We start from the raw sequence: 15,931 nt of genomic DNA, 5'->3' as shown, positions 1-15,931 counted from the left end.
TACCTGAAGATAATATATTTGGATAGGTCTTGACAAAAAAGATAACAAAATGAAACTATACATAAGTTATTTGGACGGGACTTGACAAAAAATATAACATTACATACATATTTGAATAAAAAATAAATTAGAACCAGTCATAAAAAAGCTGGACATAAATTGAGCCGCGTCACAACAAAACCAACATAATGCGTTTGCGACCAGCATGAATCCAGACCAGCCTGCACATCCGCGCAGTCTGATCAGGATCCACGCTGTTGCTTACCAACTCTATTACAAGTAGAGAAACTGATAGCGAACAGCATGGATCCTGACCAGACTGCGCAATGCGCAGGCTGGTCTGGATCCATGCTGGTCGCAAACCCATTATGTTGGTTTTGTCATGACGTGGCTCAATTTACAAAAGTATCACACAACTGATAAAACATAGAATAGATGGACGAAGGTAAAAGGTTATCAATAGAAAATGAAACGCCTTTTTCACCCCCCCCTTTTTGTTGTCTCAAATGGTGAAAAAATGCCTTATTTAGGCCCCCAACATTTGTTTTTGTTTGAGAAATGTTGTTAAAAAAAGTGACCAGTTTTTCGGCGCGGCCCCCCAACCAAAAGATACATCAGGGGGTTGCCAGAAGGGGGATGTGCCCCCTTCTGTTTGTGGGGTTTGAAGGGGGGCGGAGTCCCCCTCATCGCCAAGAAAATTTTGGACTTGTGAGAGGCTATAAATGACCTCAGATTGATCATAAGGTAACGTGTAACCAACGCTGAAAAGCATTTGACTCTATCTCAATCCATTGAGAAGTTGCAGCACTTTGAAATCAATTATGATGGAAAAAATCAACGCAAAATAGTGATTTTTGGCAATTTTGAGATGTCCCCTCGTTGCCATGGTAACAGAAAATTTAAGCCTGAGCATGTTTTTGCAAGGGCAATGGTCCAGTCAACATTTGTGCCAAGTTTGATTAGTGTTGAAGCAGTTTTTATAGTATTATAGCAATTTGAACTTGTAACGGGAGACTTTTCAATGAAAACAGCCATTTTTCACAAAATGCTCATGAAGTAATGGGTTAATGAAAAAAATCAAAAAATCTACAAAACAACAATTTTTCTTCAAATTTATATGACAGGCCATGTTTAAACATGGAAAAACGCGATTTAGGGTAATTTCAAGTATTTTCATCATTTTCTGTTAACCCATTACTTCATATACACGCCTTTTAACGCCTTTTTCACCCCCCCCTTTTTGTTGTCTCAAATGGTGAAAAAATGCCTTATTTAGGCCCCCAACATTTGTTTTTGTTTGAGAATTGTTGTTAAAAAAAGTGACCAGTTTTTCGGCGCGGCCCCCAACCAAAAGATACATCAGGGGGTTGCCAGAAGGGGGATGTGCCCCCTTCTGTTTGGGGGGTTTGAAGGGGGGCGGAGTCCCCCTCATCGCCAAGAAAATTTTGGACTTGTGAGAGGCTATAATTGACCTCAGATTGATCATAAGGTAACGTGTAACCAACGCTGAAAAGCATTTGACTCTATCTCAATCCATTGAGAAGTTGCAGCACTTTGAAATCAATTATGATGGAAAAAATCAACGCAAAATAGTGATTTTTGGCAATTTTGAGATGTCCCCTCGTTGCCATGGTAACAGGAAATTTAAGCCTGAGCATGTTTTTGCAAGGGCAATGGTCCAGTCAACATTTGTGCCAAGTTTGATTAGTGTTGAAGCAGTTTTTATAGTATTATAGCAATTTGAACTTGTAACGGAGACTTTTCAATGAAAACAGCCATTTTTCACAAAATGCTCATGAAGTAATGGGTTAATGTTTACAGTTCATGAAATTGTTTTTGGCTCATGAAAAACAGAAAAATAACACATTAAAAAATAAAACATAGAATTAGTTAAAAAAAACTTTGTGGCAAAAAATCCATCTGGCATGAGGTAAGCAATGAGCAAAATTCGATCTCGAATTGTAATGTATATTTCATGGAATGACCCAACTGGGTTTTTGGAGTCATATTCACAAAATAAAGTTATATACAAAAAGACCTTTTTTAGAAGTCGCACATGTGAATGAGTCTAAATTCCTTATTCCCCATCAAAAAATATTTATTGTCAAATTTTGTGAATAAAAAATATTGCTTTTCTAAATCAAATTTCATTTAAAGTGAATTTGTCCATAATGGAAGGTCTGAAATACCATAATAATTATGTTGATAGTATTAAGTATCATACACAACAAAAACTACTTTGATTTATATACAGATGATCTGATATTACAAACAAAGTATCTACAGAGTAGCAGTTAACAAATTGCTCTGAAACAAAATATTATTTTTCGTCATATAAATGTTCTTCATCACTTAGAATTCTATCAATATAGATTTTTTCAATGAATATTTTATAACAATAACAAAATGACATACATTGTATTCCTATTGTTTTCATCAATATTTTAATTACTAATGGAGAAGTGCCCATTGTATACCAATCCACTTTAATAAAATTTACATAAAAATCAACCAGTAAAACATGGAACTTTCATCTTTCCACCTATATGACAATGGCCAAAGTATTCTATTGATTAGCCTGGGATTCAGGCGTTGATAGTTTTTGCTTATTCATAATATATGCGCTATTTTGTACTTGTTCGTTTTTTTTAATTAGTTATTGATTTGCCTAACAGAAGCATATATAAAATCGACAGACTGGAACCCAGGCTATCTATAAATTACAATTGGTGAAAATAAGTCTTATCATTATCAAAATCATCATAAATAATCTTGCTTATACATTATTTGAAGCCCAAGCAAGCATTTTGTCAGTGAGTACAACTAACAATCTGCCATAAGCTAGCCGAATAACATCCTCGAATTGAAACGCAGCACTATTGGTGGGATTTGAACTTACATATTAGAGATATAAATTCAGTGGTCTTAACCATTCAGACATCGCAGCCAATTATGCCAAAATTGACATGAAAAAATGACTATCCAAAAAGACTTTAACCTTGTTTACATGCAAAAAATGAAAATTCCATCATTTCTATTCAACATTTACAAACTAAGAGCAACAATTATGCAAATATACATATATGTAAACTAACTGACCAGTTTATCTTATAAAACTACTTTATACAATACAAAATTAACAAGTATGGAAAATCATAAAAATAAAAACTAACAAAAAATGTATATAAAAAAAATATACACACAACATAGATAAATGAGACACACATATATCACAGTCATGTTTGTACATATATCTTTACATTATGAGGTAAATTCAGTTATATATACATATTGACCATTTTTATTAACCTGTCAAATGCATAAAAAATTCAAGATCATTTCACACAATAGAATACATAAATGTTTTACAACCTATTTGTAAGATGTACGAACAATAATCAACAAAATAATATTACAAGTGTGTCTTAAATCTATAGAGAGCATTATAACTTAGCCTTACTGGCAACTCAGATCTTGTATTAACTTTTTATTGTAACACAGAGAGCATTATAGCTTAGCCTTACTGGCAACTCAGATCTTGTATGAACTTTTTTTTGTAACACAGAGAGCATTATAACTTAGCCTTACTGGCAACTCAGATCTTGTATGAACTTTTTTTTGTAACACAGAGAGCATTATAACTTAGCCTTACTGGCAACTCAGATCTTGTATGAACTATTTTTTTGTAACACAGAGAGCATTATAACTTAGCCTTACTGGCAACTCAGATCTTGTATGAACTTTTTTTTGTAACACAGAGAGCATTATAACTTAGCCTCACTGGCAACTCAGATCTTGTATGAACTTTTTTGTAACACATAGAGCATTATAACTTAGCCTCACTGGCAACTCAGATCTTGTATGAACTTTTTTGTAACACATAGAGCATTATAACTTAGCCTCACTGGCAACTCAGATCTTGTATGAACTTTTTTTGTAACACATAGAGCATTATAACTTAGCCTCACTGGCAACTCAGATCTTGTATGAACTTTTTTGTAACACAGAGAGCATTATAATTTAGCCTAAATTGGCAAGTCAGATCTTGAATGAACTTTTTTTGTAACACATCTGTTAAAAAGATTAGCCATTCAAACATTCTATTAACTGTATTTCTTATTCTAAGGGGATGATCTAGTTTCACAGAGTCTTTCAAATGTTTCAAAATATTAAACAGCTGTTTAACTCCAACGTTGGACCTCCGCCATAAATGATCTATTCATTACGCTACTGATATCAATATAATTGTGCATGCTAGATTAATTAGTTAAAATATCAAACATTTATCATCCTCCGAAAAAAATGTCATTAATAGACGAATATAACCCAACATTCTAATAGATGCTCAATACAAATATTTCTATTTTAATTTATGCATAACTGACAGGTCAATAAAACTGGACTATATACATACATTGTACATTATATATAAGTTAAATAACACACAAGAATTTATCACAGTGAGTATTTCTTATTAGCTGTCCCTGAATTCTAAAGATTCCATATTCTCTATGTCAAGAATTTCAGTTTTGTTCGAACTCAAAGGTTGGGATTTTTATGCCAGTCATCATAAATAAATGTGATTATATAAAAAAAAAACAGTATTAGTACATCACATTTCTATTATGGCCATAATTATATTGTAAATCTCAACACTAGATCAACAATTTTATAAAATAACAAGAGCTGTCAGTTAGACAGCATGCTCAACTATTCTCAGTGCTTGATAGTATAACATTTAGAGCCTTGATAATGTAGAATTTGCTTAGTTAAAAAAGAGCCATAATTCTGTAAAAATCCATGTTAGAGGTATGGGCTTTGTACAGTGACTCCTTGCTAAGCTCAGCCAATAAGTGTGTGAAGTTTGAACCTATTTCTTTCAGTAATTTTGCAAGCACAAACTTAACTAAAGTGTTACACTGAAGCAATAGCTCTCATTATTATTTGAATACTAGTAGTCAAGCTAAAAATCCCAAGATATCACGTGAAGTGATTTTTAAAATCTAGAAACTATACAAAAATCTTATCAATTCAAAAGATATATTTCATTTTACTCTAATATCATTCATTTCCATATTCAGAATACAAAAAACTACAATGTATGAATTAGATCTACTATATTGAAGGAACAGTAAAGTTTTCCCCAAGTTTAGCAATTCTTATGAATGAATAGTGTGATTTATAGCAAGCACTACTATGGTCAGCTATCATGAGCATTTCATTATAAATACCTTTTGTACCAGTGTGGTCTAAGTAGCGGAATGTTACTGAATAGAATCAAGATAACAATTTGATCAAGATATAAATTTAACATTTCAGTAAAATTGTAAAATTATTATGATTATCACAAGCAAAAATAATGCGGAATGTTACCGTATTTATTCAAGATAACAATTTAATCAAGATGAAAATTTGACAATTTAGTAAAATTGTAGAAAAACATATAATTATCACAATGAGCAAAATTTAAGTAATCTTTCCCAAAAGTCTTGTCCTTCACAAATGGGCTTAGAACATTATTAGAGAGAATGGTACATGTATATCAAGTTATAACACATGCTTTAATGTGGCTGATTGCTGGCATAGGTTGATTATCATAATAAAAAAACTTTAAAAACTTAGCATGATGAACAATGTTGATTATCTTTCAAAAGTTTACTGATGCCAAACACTTGTTTCCTCACTGATGAATATGGACAGATGATATGCTTTGATCGTCTATTTCTCATATCTGGGCAATTGACCTTGACCCCTGTGACCTTGTATCATCAACATGTCGTTTCAGAGTCCCTTGGCCTATTTGATGCACCACCTTTCTTCCTATGATACTCCACATCTTTGGCACCTGAAAAGATAAATAAAACAATGTCATTAGTTACATTGGTATATTACTTGTAACAAAGCTATAAATAGTAACATTATAAGTAACATTTCTAAATATAGATACACTGCTAAAAATAGTATCATTGTTGAAATAGTATCTAGACAGCTATGAATAGTGGCATTGTTAATACAAAAATAGCAAACTGTATATATATATAGGCCTATATGGTATTGTAAAATATATTCTAGATATGAAGCTAAAATTTAATTACATTTAGTTATCAGTGTTCAGCAACCTAATATCCATTGAATGGTCTTAAGTTACAGACTAAATGATTTCAATTATTTAATTCTTATGACATTCATTTAACCCAAAATTTAAAAACAAAATCCAAATAACAACTTTATATAACAACTTTATATAATTATGGCATTATGAAAAACTATAAAAATTCAACTTGCAATTTTAATAACATTATGTCTTCATGTGGAAACTGTTAACACAACGATTGTAAAAAATTGAATTTGTTCATAAGGAGTTGATGATCTTTATTATGCATTAAGTTAACATCTGCAGAAGGAAGAGGACACAGTGAAAGCCCAAGCCCACATGGAGAGGGATTTAATAAGACTGCATGAAGGCTTCTGCAGGAAGATGCGTAAGAAAGGTGCATTTAAAGCGCTATTCTTGCATCAAAGAATATTTCTGTTGGTTTTTCCACATTTCATTATCTCTTCTTCATACAAAGAAACTGGTTTCATCATGGTTTTACATGCAAGTGCATTGTCAAGTGACGTTTATGTTTTGATAATGAAATTACCAGGGCCATCATTGCAGTAAGCTATTTTTACAAGGGAACCATGTAATTGTCATGCATATTTAAAACAGTTACAGTGCATGTTTGAGTGATTTTATCTATTATTGCATGTTATCTTCACTGTTAATATAAACATGTCTGAACAATTTTTATGCAAGAATAAGGATAATTTAAGGTGAACAGTGTTCTTTTTGTTGTTAATATTTCAGGAGTTAGCTTGTTTTACAAGGTAAAAGTATTGAACATTTTAAATGAAATTTGATTTGTTCAAAATTATATGATATCATGAATGGCATTTAAGTGGCATGTATTGCATAACTTGTTATTATAAGATATTAAAACTTTATACAAGAAAATTATACAACTTTGAACAGACATTTATGCAATTACAAAATTGTACTATATTCATCACAAATTAACAATTGCTGCAGGCTTTTTTCCATTTTTATAACAGTGTCTGTTTAAGAGTAGTCTTCCACCAGTAGAATTCTTTTAAATCATTCATTTTTTTCCATTAAAATTCAATTTAAATAAAGTTTTTTCACCCCATTTTGCAAAAATACTGTCCTATTGCTCCCAAATTAAAGGAAAATTTACATTTTACCATTATATAACCCTAAACACTAAAATTTATTAAGAATAAGTACTTAGAAAAGAAAATTAATTATAGAGTTCATAGTGTTAAAATAAGTAAATATATTAGATATGTAAAGACTACATGTAGTTAAGTATCTTAGTAAAAAGTCAATAACTTGTGTTGGATTTTAAAGACAATTTTTATTAACTTGGAGATATATAAATTTCTTTGTTTTCTCACTTATAACACTGAGCAAAGCTAGTGAATTAATCATTGGCATCATGCCCATCCATTCACATACATGTATTTTGTTTAACACCAAACTGATTAGTTATAGAATGATTCTCTAAATATTGATTGAGAAAGTGTATTCACTTTCGCAGCGAACCGTATAAACCTTCTTCATCCCGACATCAACCATGTATTTGATTTATCCTGCTTTCAATCAAGTTTTTAGAATAATTGAATGGTTCCATTCTTACTTTTCCCCAATAAAATAGCATCTCTAGCTATGCAGTTTTGTTTTGCTGCTAAACAGCTGACGTCATCATATGACGTAATGACTGGAGATACAGTTTAGTTAATTAAGTTTATCCGGCAAGGCTTTATCCAGCTGAAGATATAGACAGTAGCAGGATAAAAATATTTAAGTTCAGAACTGCTTTGTATTGAATTACAGAATTTTCCCTTAATACTTGAAATATATCACTGGCCCTCTAACATTATAATAAATATATACAACTATAACTAAAATGTTCAATGATAATACTCTTCCCATATATAGAACATTCCCCTTAATACTGGGCTAGAGAACTTTCGAATAAATATTAAATAATAGTAATTTCCCATAAATATAAAATTATAGAATTTTCCAATAAATATTGAATTATAGTATTTTCCCATAAATATAGAATTATATAATTTTCCAATAAATATTGAATTTTACTATTTTCCCATATTAAAATATAGAATTCTAGAATTTTCCAATAAATATTGAATTATAATATTTTCCCATAAATATAGAATTATAGAATTTTCACATAAATATTCAATAATAGTATTTTCCCATAAATATTGAATTATAGATCCATTACCCTAAACATTGAAAGTTATAGAACTATCCCTAAAACTTTGAATTATAAGAACTATCCTATAAATATTGAATTATAGTAAATTCCCTTCAATATTGACTTATAGAACTATTTCCCATACATGTATCGGCCATTCTCAGTTAGAATTTACACCCCTATCAAAATTTTATAAAAAATACAGATTCGCAAAAACGCAAAACTGTTAGTCTTTTTACAAACTTAAACCATCTGTGAAGTTCTACTGAAATTATTTTCAACATCATATAAGTAGTTTTTGTAAATCGGCGGTTTGAAAAGTGTATCCATTTTACCTTTTTAAAATGCCGGAAATGTTCGTGACAAAGTACCTTTTACTCTAAAAAGGGCTGCTTATAATTACATTGATGATATCTTATTGGAATTTACTTTTAAATATCACATGATACATAAATATTTAATTGTACAATTGATATCACGAATTTCTTGACTAATTAAGCTTATATACTTTTTTTAAAAACTCATATGCAAAAAGTGCAAATCAAGATATACTGCTTAACTGTGATTACGATTTGTCTCATTATTATAAGAGCTACGACCCAGTGTAATAAGTATAGTTCTTGGCATAAATAAAAACCGTAGTATCTCTGCTAGCAATTGTATGCGATGTATATGCTTTATTGTTAGGTAAATGATCACCTTGCTAAAATTTAAGTACTATGTAAAGCTAACGAACCTTTCAACCATAGACGCAAACAAAAAAGAATCCCACTTAATACCCCAAAGCATACATACAGACATCAGACAATGATATTGAGTATAAAACCCATTATCTTTCTTGACTTTATAGTATACTGGTTCACATTATTTTGTAGTAAAATAAAGCATCGAATAGTATTTATGTAAAATGATAGTAACTAAAGACATAGCAATACAGCATATCAGTCTAAAACAATTGAAACAACAACACCTTAATTAAAAGATAAACATGTATCAAGAAGTAGAACAGTTTACCAGATCAAATACATTGCTGGTGCTAAGATTTTAATCATATATTCACTAACTTTTTCAATTCAGATATGGTATATAAAATAACGAACCTTTCATTGTCAAATCAAAATTTTGATGCTAATACAGATACATTTATATTCAGATATAAAGTTCGGATATAGACATTCGAATTACAATTATATTCTTACCTAATGATATCTATTGTAATCTTTCATTTCTCAAAAATGATATTAAATTGGGAATGGCATCTGTAGTAAAACAATTTATAAATGTTTTCTTCAATTTATAACAACTAATTCAATCCAATAAAAACGTGTCAATATGGTAATAATACTAGATTCTACTTTTAAAACAAATAAACATAAGCTTTTTACGAAGAGAAACATTCAGCTAGTATAAAAAAATACTAGCTATATAACGCAAGCATATCAAATTATAGGATCGGAGTCAATTTCTCTAATGATATGTTCGTTATTCACTGAAACTGCTCTTTTGCAACAAACAAAGAATTGACCAATTCAATGTTGTCACCTCCCAAGTATTTAAATGACCTCCGCGAATATCTTGTTTCTCTTGGCTTCATCACCTTTTAGGGTGTGTCCTTGGGTTCAGCCATATCTTTTCTTCGCCTACTGGACATTGCAATATGTCACGCAAATATTAGTTTTCAAAAGGTTAATCACAATTTCACAACATTGAAGAAGCAACGTATATTTTCATGCTTGTAATAATATATTCTTGATAATTTTCCGAATCTTCTTGTTTTATTATTTTACTGAATTACCGCATGTTTTCAGGTTTAGACTTCAGCATAATTGTCTGCACTAAAAGTAATTCCAAAGCTACATTCGTCTAGCTTGAAAAAGACGGTTTTTTACTTGAAAGGTTCGTGGCTCAAGACAACGAACCTTTCATGGAGTTTAATGTTTATTTTATCATGTTTCCCTCATCATAATAATTTATCTTTATAGAATTGTTTTAAATTCACTTCATATTTTGAATTTATAATCACACAAATATAATGTTTATTTGCTTTTTTTATAAAACAAGCTTTTCGGGCGAGTACGAGGTTTAATTTTTACATACATCTTTTTCAGTTGTAACGTCTTGTAAAAATCAGACATTCTTTTGATGTTCTTTTTCTGTATAAACAAGATATACTCACAAGATTTTTCTTAAATAATATTATATACATTACAGGATAAGATATATTATTTTATTCATATAAATTATCATAGGACAGGTTCGTGACTAATGGTCACGAACCTTTCCTTGTTTGTAATCCCTTACGGAATTAACTTATAAGTCACTTATAGGCTATTTTATATGTGAATTATACTTCACTTAGTCAATTTACCTATAAGTCAAGTATATGTATTTTAAATGCAAATTAGATGTAAGTGCAGTATATGTCTGGCATTTTGACATATAAGTGAAGTATAAGTTATATATAAGTCACAAATATGTGACATGTAAGTCAAAGATATGCTCAACTTATAAGTAACATATAAGTGACTTATATGTCTCATATAAGTGACTTATATGTTACATATAAGTGACTTAATATAAGTCACTTAATAGTTATAAGTAACATATAAGTCACATGTAAGTCACATATATGTTGCTTGATGACAAAAAAGCTAGAATGAAAATAAAAGTTTAGTAATTTAATTTCAAAAATGTTTATTAATTTATATTCTTAGTCATATAAATGAGCAAAATACAAAATTCAACATACATATCCTTCAGTTCAATCATTTTACATTCACTATAACAAAAACAATATTTATTTCTAGCAGCAAGTTTTTGTAGGTACTGGTTTTCTTGGAATCAAACACTTTATTTATATAATTATTTTGCTGGAAGTCTGTCAGTGAGGAACTGTTCAAATCATAAATTTGTTCAAATGTTTCTGATTATTTAAACTACTTTTTCTTTCATTGATGTCTTTTCAGTCCTCTGATTCTGTTTCCTTGGAAAACTTCATTTGGCTGTGTTCACCTTTAAAGATAAAATTCATAATTAATTAAAAAAGATGTGGAATAAATTGTGCACTATTTTATATGCAGTTATATTTCATATATTTTATATCATCACACTATATTAGCTATTTATGCAAATATACTAAGTTACACAGTTATGATCTCATTTTAGTGCACAAATCACCAGTGTTGTTTAAGAATTGCTAAAAGTCTCCATAAGAATTGATTAACTGCACTATTTGCAACAACATTTATTATGCTTTTTTCTGAGTAAGTATAGGGAATAAAAATACCTTTTCAGGCTCAATACTGCATATCATTATTCACCTGGCACTGGTCCCACTTAAGCCTGCAATGTATGTAAAATGTAATATAAGATTTCTCCATTGAAAACAACAATAAAATGATAAATGATTATGATGACACTGTCTTATTCAGCTGCATAAAACTATTGATTGTACTATTTAGTCCTAATAACTGACTATTGAATCTAGATTTAAATCAATTACAAGTATTAGTAAATCTAATGTATGAAGCTTAGAAATAAAAACAGCCTTGATCTCTCAAATTACAAATTTTAGTTTGCTGCCATCCTACTTTGCTTGTTTAATATATAACCTGTATCTGCATAAATGTAACTCAAAAGTATTTACCTGATTTTGTTGTATATCTTCTTGTCCAAGGTGATTCTTCTTGTCATTCTTATTTACCATAACTATACTTAAACATCTTAAACAAAACAATATCTCTAAAATTCCTAAAACATCAAGTAGATTCTCTGTGATTTCCACCAGCTTGCTAACCTAAATGTTTTAGACTTACAACTGTGTGTCTGGGCAGGTCCAATATTATGTAAAACAGGGTAAATCCAAAAATCAAAGCACTCATCATTTCTATCTTACAATCATTGAATGTGAAAAAAAAATCAAATAACTAATAGATATGTAAATTTTAAAAATCATTATACATTTTTGAAAAGAAAATGCAATGTCCTTTTTTGCAAATTCAGGATAGGAAATGTTATCTTTCCCCAAAATAATCACATAGAACAGTCTGATTTGTAGGAATGGCCAGTCAGGAAATTAGTCATGCACAGATGGTGTCAAGGCAGGTGGCCAGTTTTATCAGACCTCTGATCTGTGTGGTGTAAAAAATCAGTGGATGTAGAAAATATAAGCAATCATCAGGCATAATTGGTTCCTTGATTTTATTTAGATTAAAAGGGCAATATAAATGAGTTTATTTCAAGCACTGCTTTTTCTATTGTTTAAATATCTAAAATACACTTGGCCCCAATGTCTTAAAAATAACACTTGTATATTAAAAAAAATACACCTCTTTTTCTTGTTAGAATATCTTACTTCAGCAAAATGAGGTCTGTAAGAAGTACAGTAGGTAAAAACGTATAGATTTCAATGTCTGTTTCAAGTTAGAAAAAAAAACAAGAGTAGAATTATGCCTTGGGTGACTTTTATGTGAAATATTTTCCTTGTGAGAAGAAATGACATGCCCGAATTTCATTTCTGTCCATGGTAGCCTAGAAATCACTGATTGAATGCCATTTTTGTCCCAATTTAGCACAGAATCTGTGCCAAAATTTTTTACAGGTAATATACTTAATTGATAATAATCATTTTTCCTATTGTCTTATTTAAAAAATCCAGCTGTGTTAAAAAATTAATAAGCAACATTTAAAAAAAATCTTAATTGTTTGTGATTAAGGTCTTAGATTATAGTATTTTAAATTCTGAGTATTTTGATACCCATTGTGATAAAGCAAAGAATTACAAATTAACTTCAATAAATTTTATCAATTTTTCTCATGTTTTTGCACTTAATAATTTTTTCAGCTTTGCTCAGTAATAAAAGGTCTCGCAAAAGTTCTAAGTTTTCACTTATACCTAACATAGAAACTGGTTACCTCAAACTTGACCAGTATAAGGCACTTATAGGTGACTTATATGTCACTTGTATGTTGGGGGAAAAATGGCCAAAAGTGACTTATATGTAGCATATACCTATAACTGACTTAGACAGGTTTTTAGGTGATTTATAAGTGACTTATATGTAACTTATAGTTCTCTTATAGGTCAAGAATAAGTTGCATATAAGAACATATAAGTCACTTAAAGTCATTTTGGTAAGGGATCCGACATGGTATTGATAAACATCATAGAAATATAAATTCGCTCATTTCATTTGAAAACAATATCGTTTGTGATTCGGTAGGCAATAGAAAATTTTCTTGAAATTTAATAATCATGAAAAGTATCAAAATCACTTGCCAAAGGATTTTGATGGGAATTCTCGATCATGTTTATAACATGTGCTGCGAATAATAAGCAACCATTATGGAAAGAGTTGAAACGTTTCAACCCAAATGACATCATAGTACATATGTTTGTTATCCGCAGCCGTTTACAAACAAGCATAGTGTAGGCGGCATCGAGTAAAATATATCACCGCACGAACCTTTCATCACGAACCTTTTCTCAGCATATTTCAGATTCAATAATGTTGTTTAAACAGCAACAAAATGTTTCATTTTTGGCATAAAATACTAATTTTTACGTAACTTAGAACATTTGATGTGCTCGGGGTACATATTGCAGTCATAAACCCTTTAAATCAGGTAACGAACCTTTCAATTTTAACCCAAACGGTGAAACCACATCACAACGATAAATTCTACATAAATAATAAAAAAAATGTGCACACTATGAACATGGTGATAATATGAAAGTATTATATTGTGATATTAATACAAAAAAGAACATCTAATGTTGTTCCAATGATAAAAACACTTCACTTGCAATATATGGTTAAAAGGATAACGAACATTTCATACTATCCGGCGACAAACACTAAAATCTTACCATTTTTTATGAGTTATTGTTACTGAGATCTAATTTACAAATTTATAGTCGTGAATTGTTCCAAAATAATACGGCATCAAAGAAAATTAAAACAATACAATTAAAGCATCTAAATACACGTTCACTTTATATAAATTGAACGGCGACAATCACGAACCTGTCATTTTCGTAACTTTAGGTGAATATTATTAAACAATTATTCATGATCAAATGGCGAGTTATTGTGTGTTATTTAAGGTAACATCTACCTTCTTAAACCAGCATAGATTTACAGGCAAATAACCTGCAATAATGAGGATAGACGGTGGCGACAAGTAAAAACTAAGGGTGTAAATTCTAACTGAGAACGGCCGGTATACTTAATTATAGAATATCCACTCAACACTGTATAATACTAAATATTCATTAAAGTGACATTATGCCCATCCAAGGGTTTATAGTGAGTGAACGGGTGAAGATCAAAATAAGTTTTCATTTTGCCATAATTCCATTTAATTTAATAATTTAGTTCGCATTTACAATAAAAAACGCAGAGATCTAAACGAAATTTCTGTAAATATCCATAAGAATTTACGTATAATGCTTAGTTTATAAAAGAGAGGGGCAGTCTTTTTAAATTTTAGGCAGATATATAATTTTATCCTAAGCTTGTTTGAATATCAACTGTTGGTCAAACACCATTTTGACAGTCAATCTTTTGAAATATAAACTCAATTTAACTCAACTTGACTATGAAAGTATGAGCATAATGTCACTTTAAATATTGAATCATAGAATTATTCTTCAAATATTCAATCACTGAATTTCCCCTTAAAACCATGTAAAAGGACTGTTCCCTAAATGCTAAATGGTAGAATTATTCCTTAAATATTGAATGATAAACTTTTCCTAAATATTACTATTTTAGAACTATCACCAAAATACTTAGTTACAGAACTATCCCATAAAGACATGTATTGTATTATAGAACAAAGTGCAAAGGGAGGCTACTTAAGTGCTGTTTTTGGCACTAAGAACAACAAAAATGAAATCAAGTTTCAAGTGCAAATAGAGCAATTTACAACTATATCAGTCCTATGTAACATTCTTACTGCAAAAATAGTTTCATCATTACATTTCAATGGCATTGTCACTTACAATGACGATGAAATACCGTAACCAATTACATGTGTAACCAAGCAACCAAAAAAAAAAGATATGCAAGAAATTATTATATAACTTGAATTTGTTCAGGGAAAGTGGGGAAACAATACTTTTTTTAGAATAATTAAGCTCCGATAAATAAAAAAAATTTTTGATCTTAATAATTATACAGAACTATATTTGGTGCTGTAACAAATGCTGAAAGCCAAATTCAAACTTAATTCCACTTCAAATACTCACAAACCAGTTCCTTCCAATATAAAAGACAAAATGCACCAGGTAATCTTTGTTGTTTTTTTTGTTAAAAGCAAAGCATCAAAAAGCTGGTGTCACCAAAGCTTTAAAAAAGTTAGTTTTCAGCGGACTAAAGTAAGAAGAAATCTACAAAATTTAAACGAGAATCTAATCGCACGTGCACGCAGGATACATACTGACAACAGAGTATGGATCTGTGTCAAGCCCTACTTTGACTGCATCTGAAAATAGGTTAAATAGTGTCAATAAATTAGAGTTCTTAGTTTTAACAAAAAAAATGTCCATAATACTTATGGAATTGATCCTGATAGTTTAAATAGTGCCAGTAAATAAGAACCGTTGTTCAACAAAAATTTCTATTATACAAATGGAATTGCTC

General features: G+C 30.1%; 1 protein-coding gene across 6 annotated transcripts in view; it reads right to left on the bottom strand.

Moving 5' to 3' along the window:
* Positions 1-876: 876 nt before the first annotated feature.
* Positions 877-15,931, bottom strand: part of LOC132712771 (anoctamin-4-like) — a 121,013-nt gene continuing 105,958 nt past the window's right edge. For all 6 annotated transcript variants that reach the window (XM_060695204.1, XM_060695206.1, XM_060695207.1 and 3 more), the window contains one exon: positions 877-5,845. The gene's annotated coding sequence lies outside the window, so the exon portion shown is untranslated. The remainder of the gene's footprint in view (positions 5,846-15,931) is intronic.

Source organism: Ruditapes philippinarum, unplaced genomic scaffold (assembly GCF_026571515.1).
Source record: "Ruditapes philippinarum isolate M1 unplaced genomic scaffold, ASM2657151v2 ctg5910_1_1_1_1, whole genome shotgun sequence".
Classification (NCBI taxonomy): domain Eukaryota; kingdom Metazoa; phylum Mollusca; class Bivalvia; order Venerida; family Veneridae; genus Ruditapes; species Ruditapes philippinarum.
Note: the sequence above shows the minus strand (reverse complement) of the source record. Positions and strands in the feature narration are given on the sequence as shown.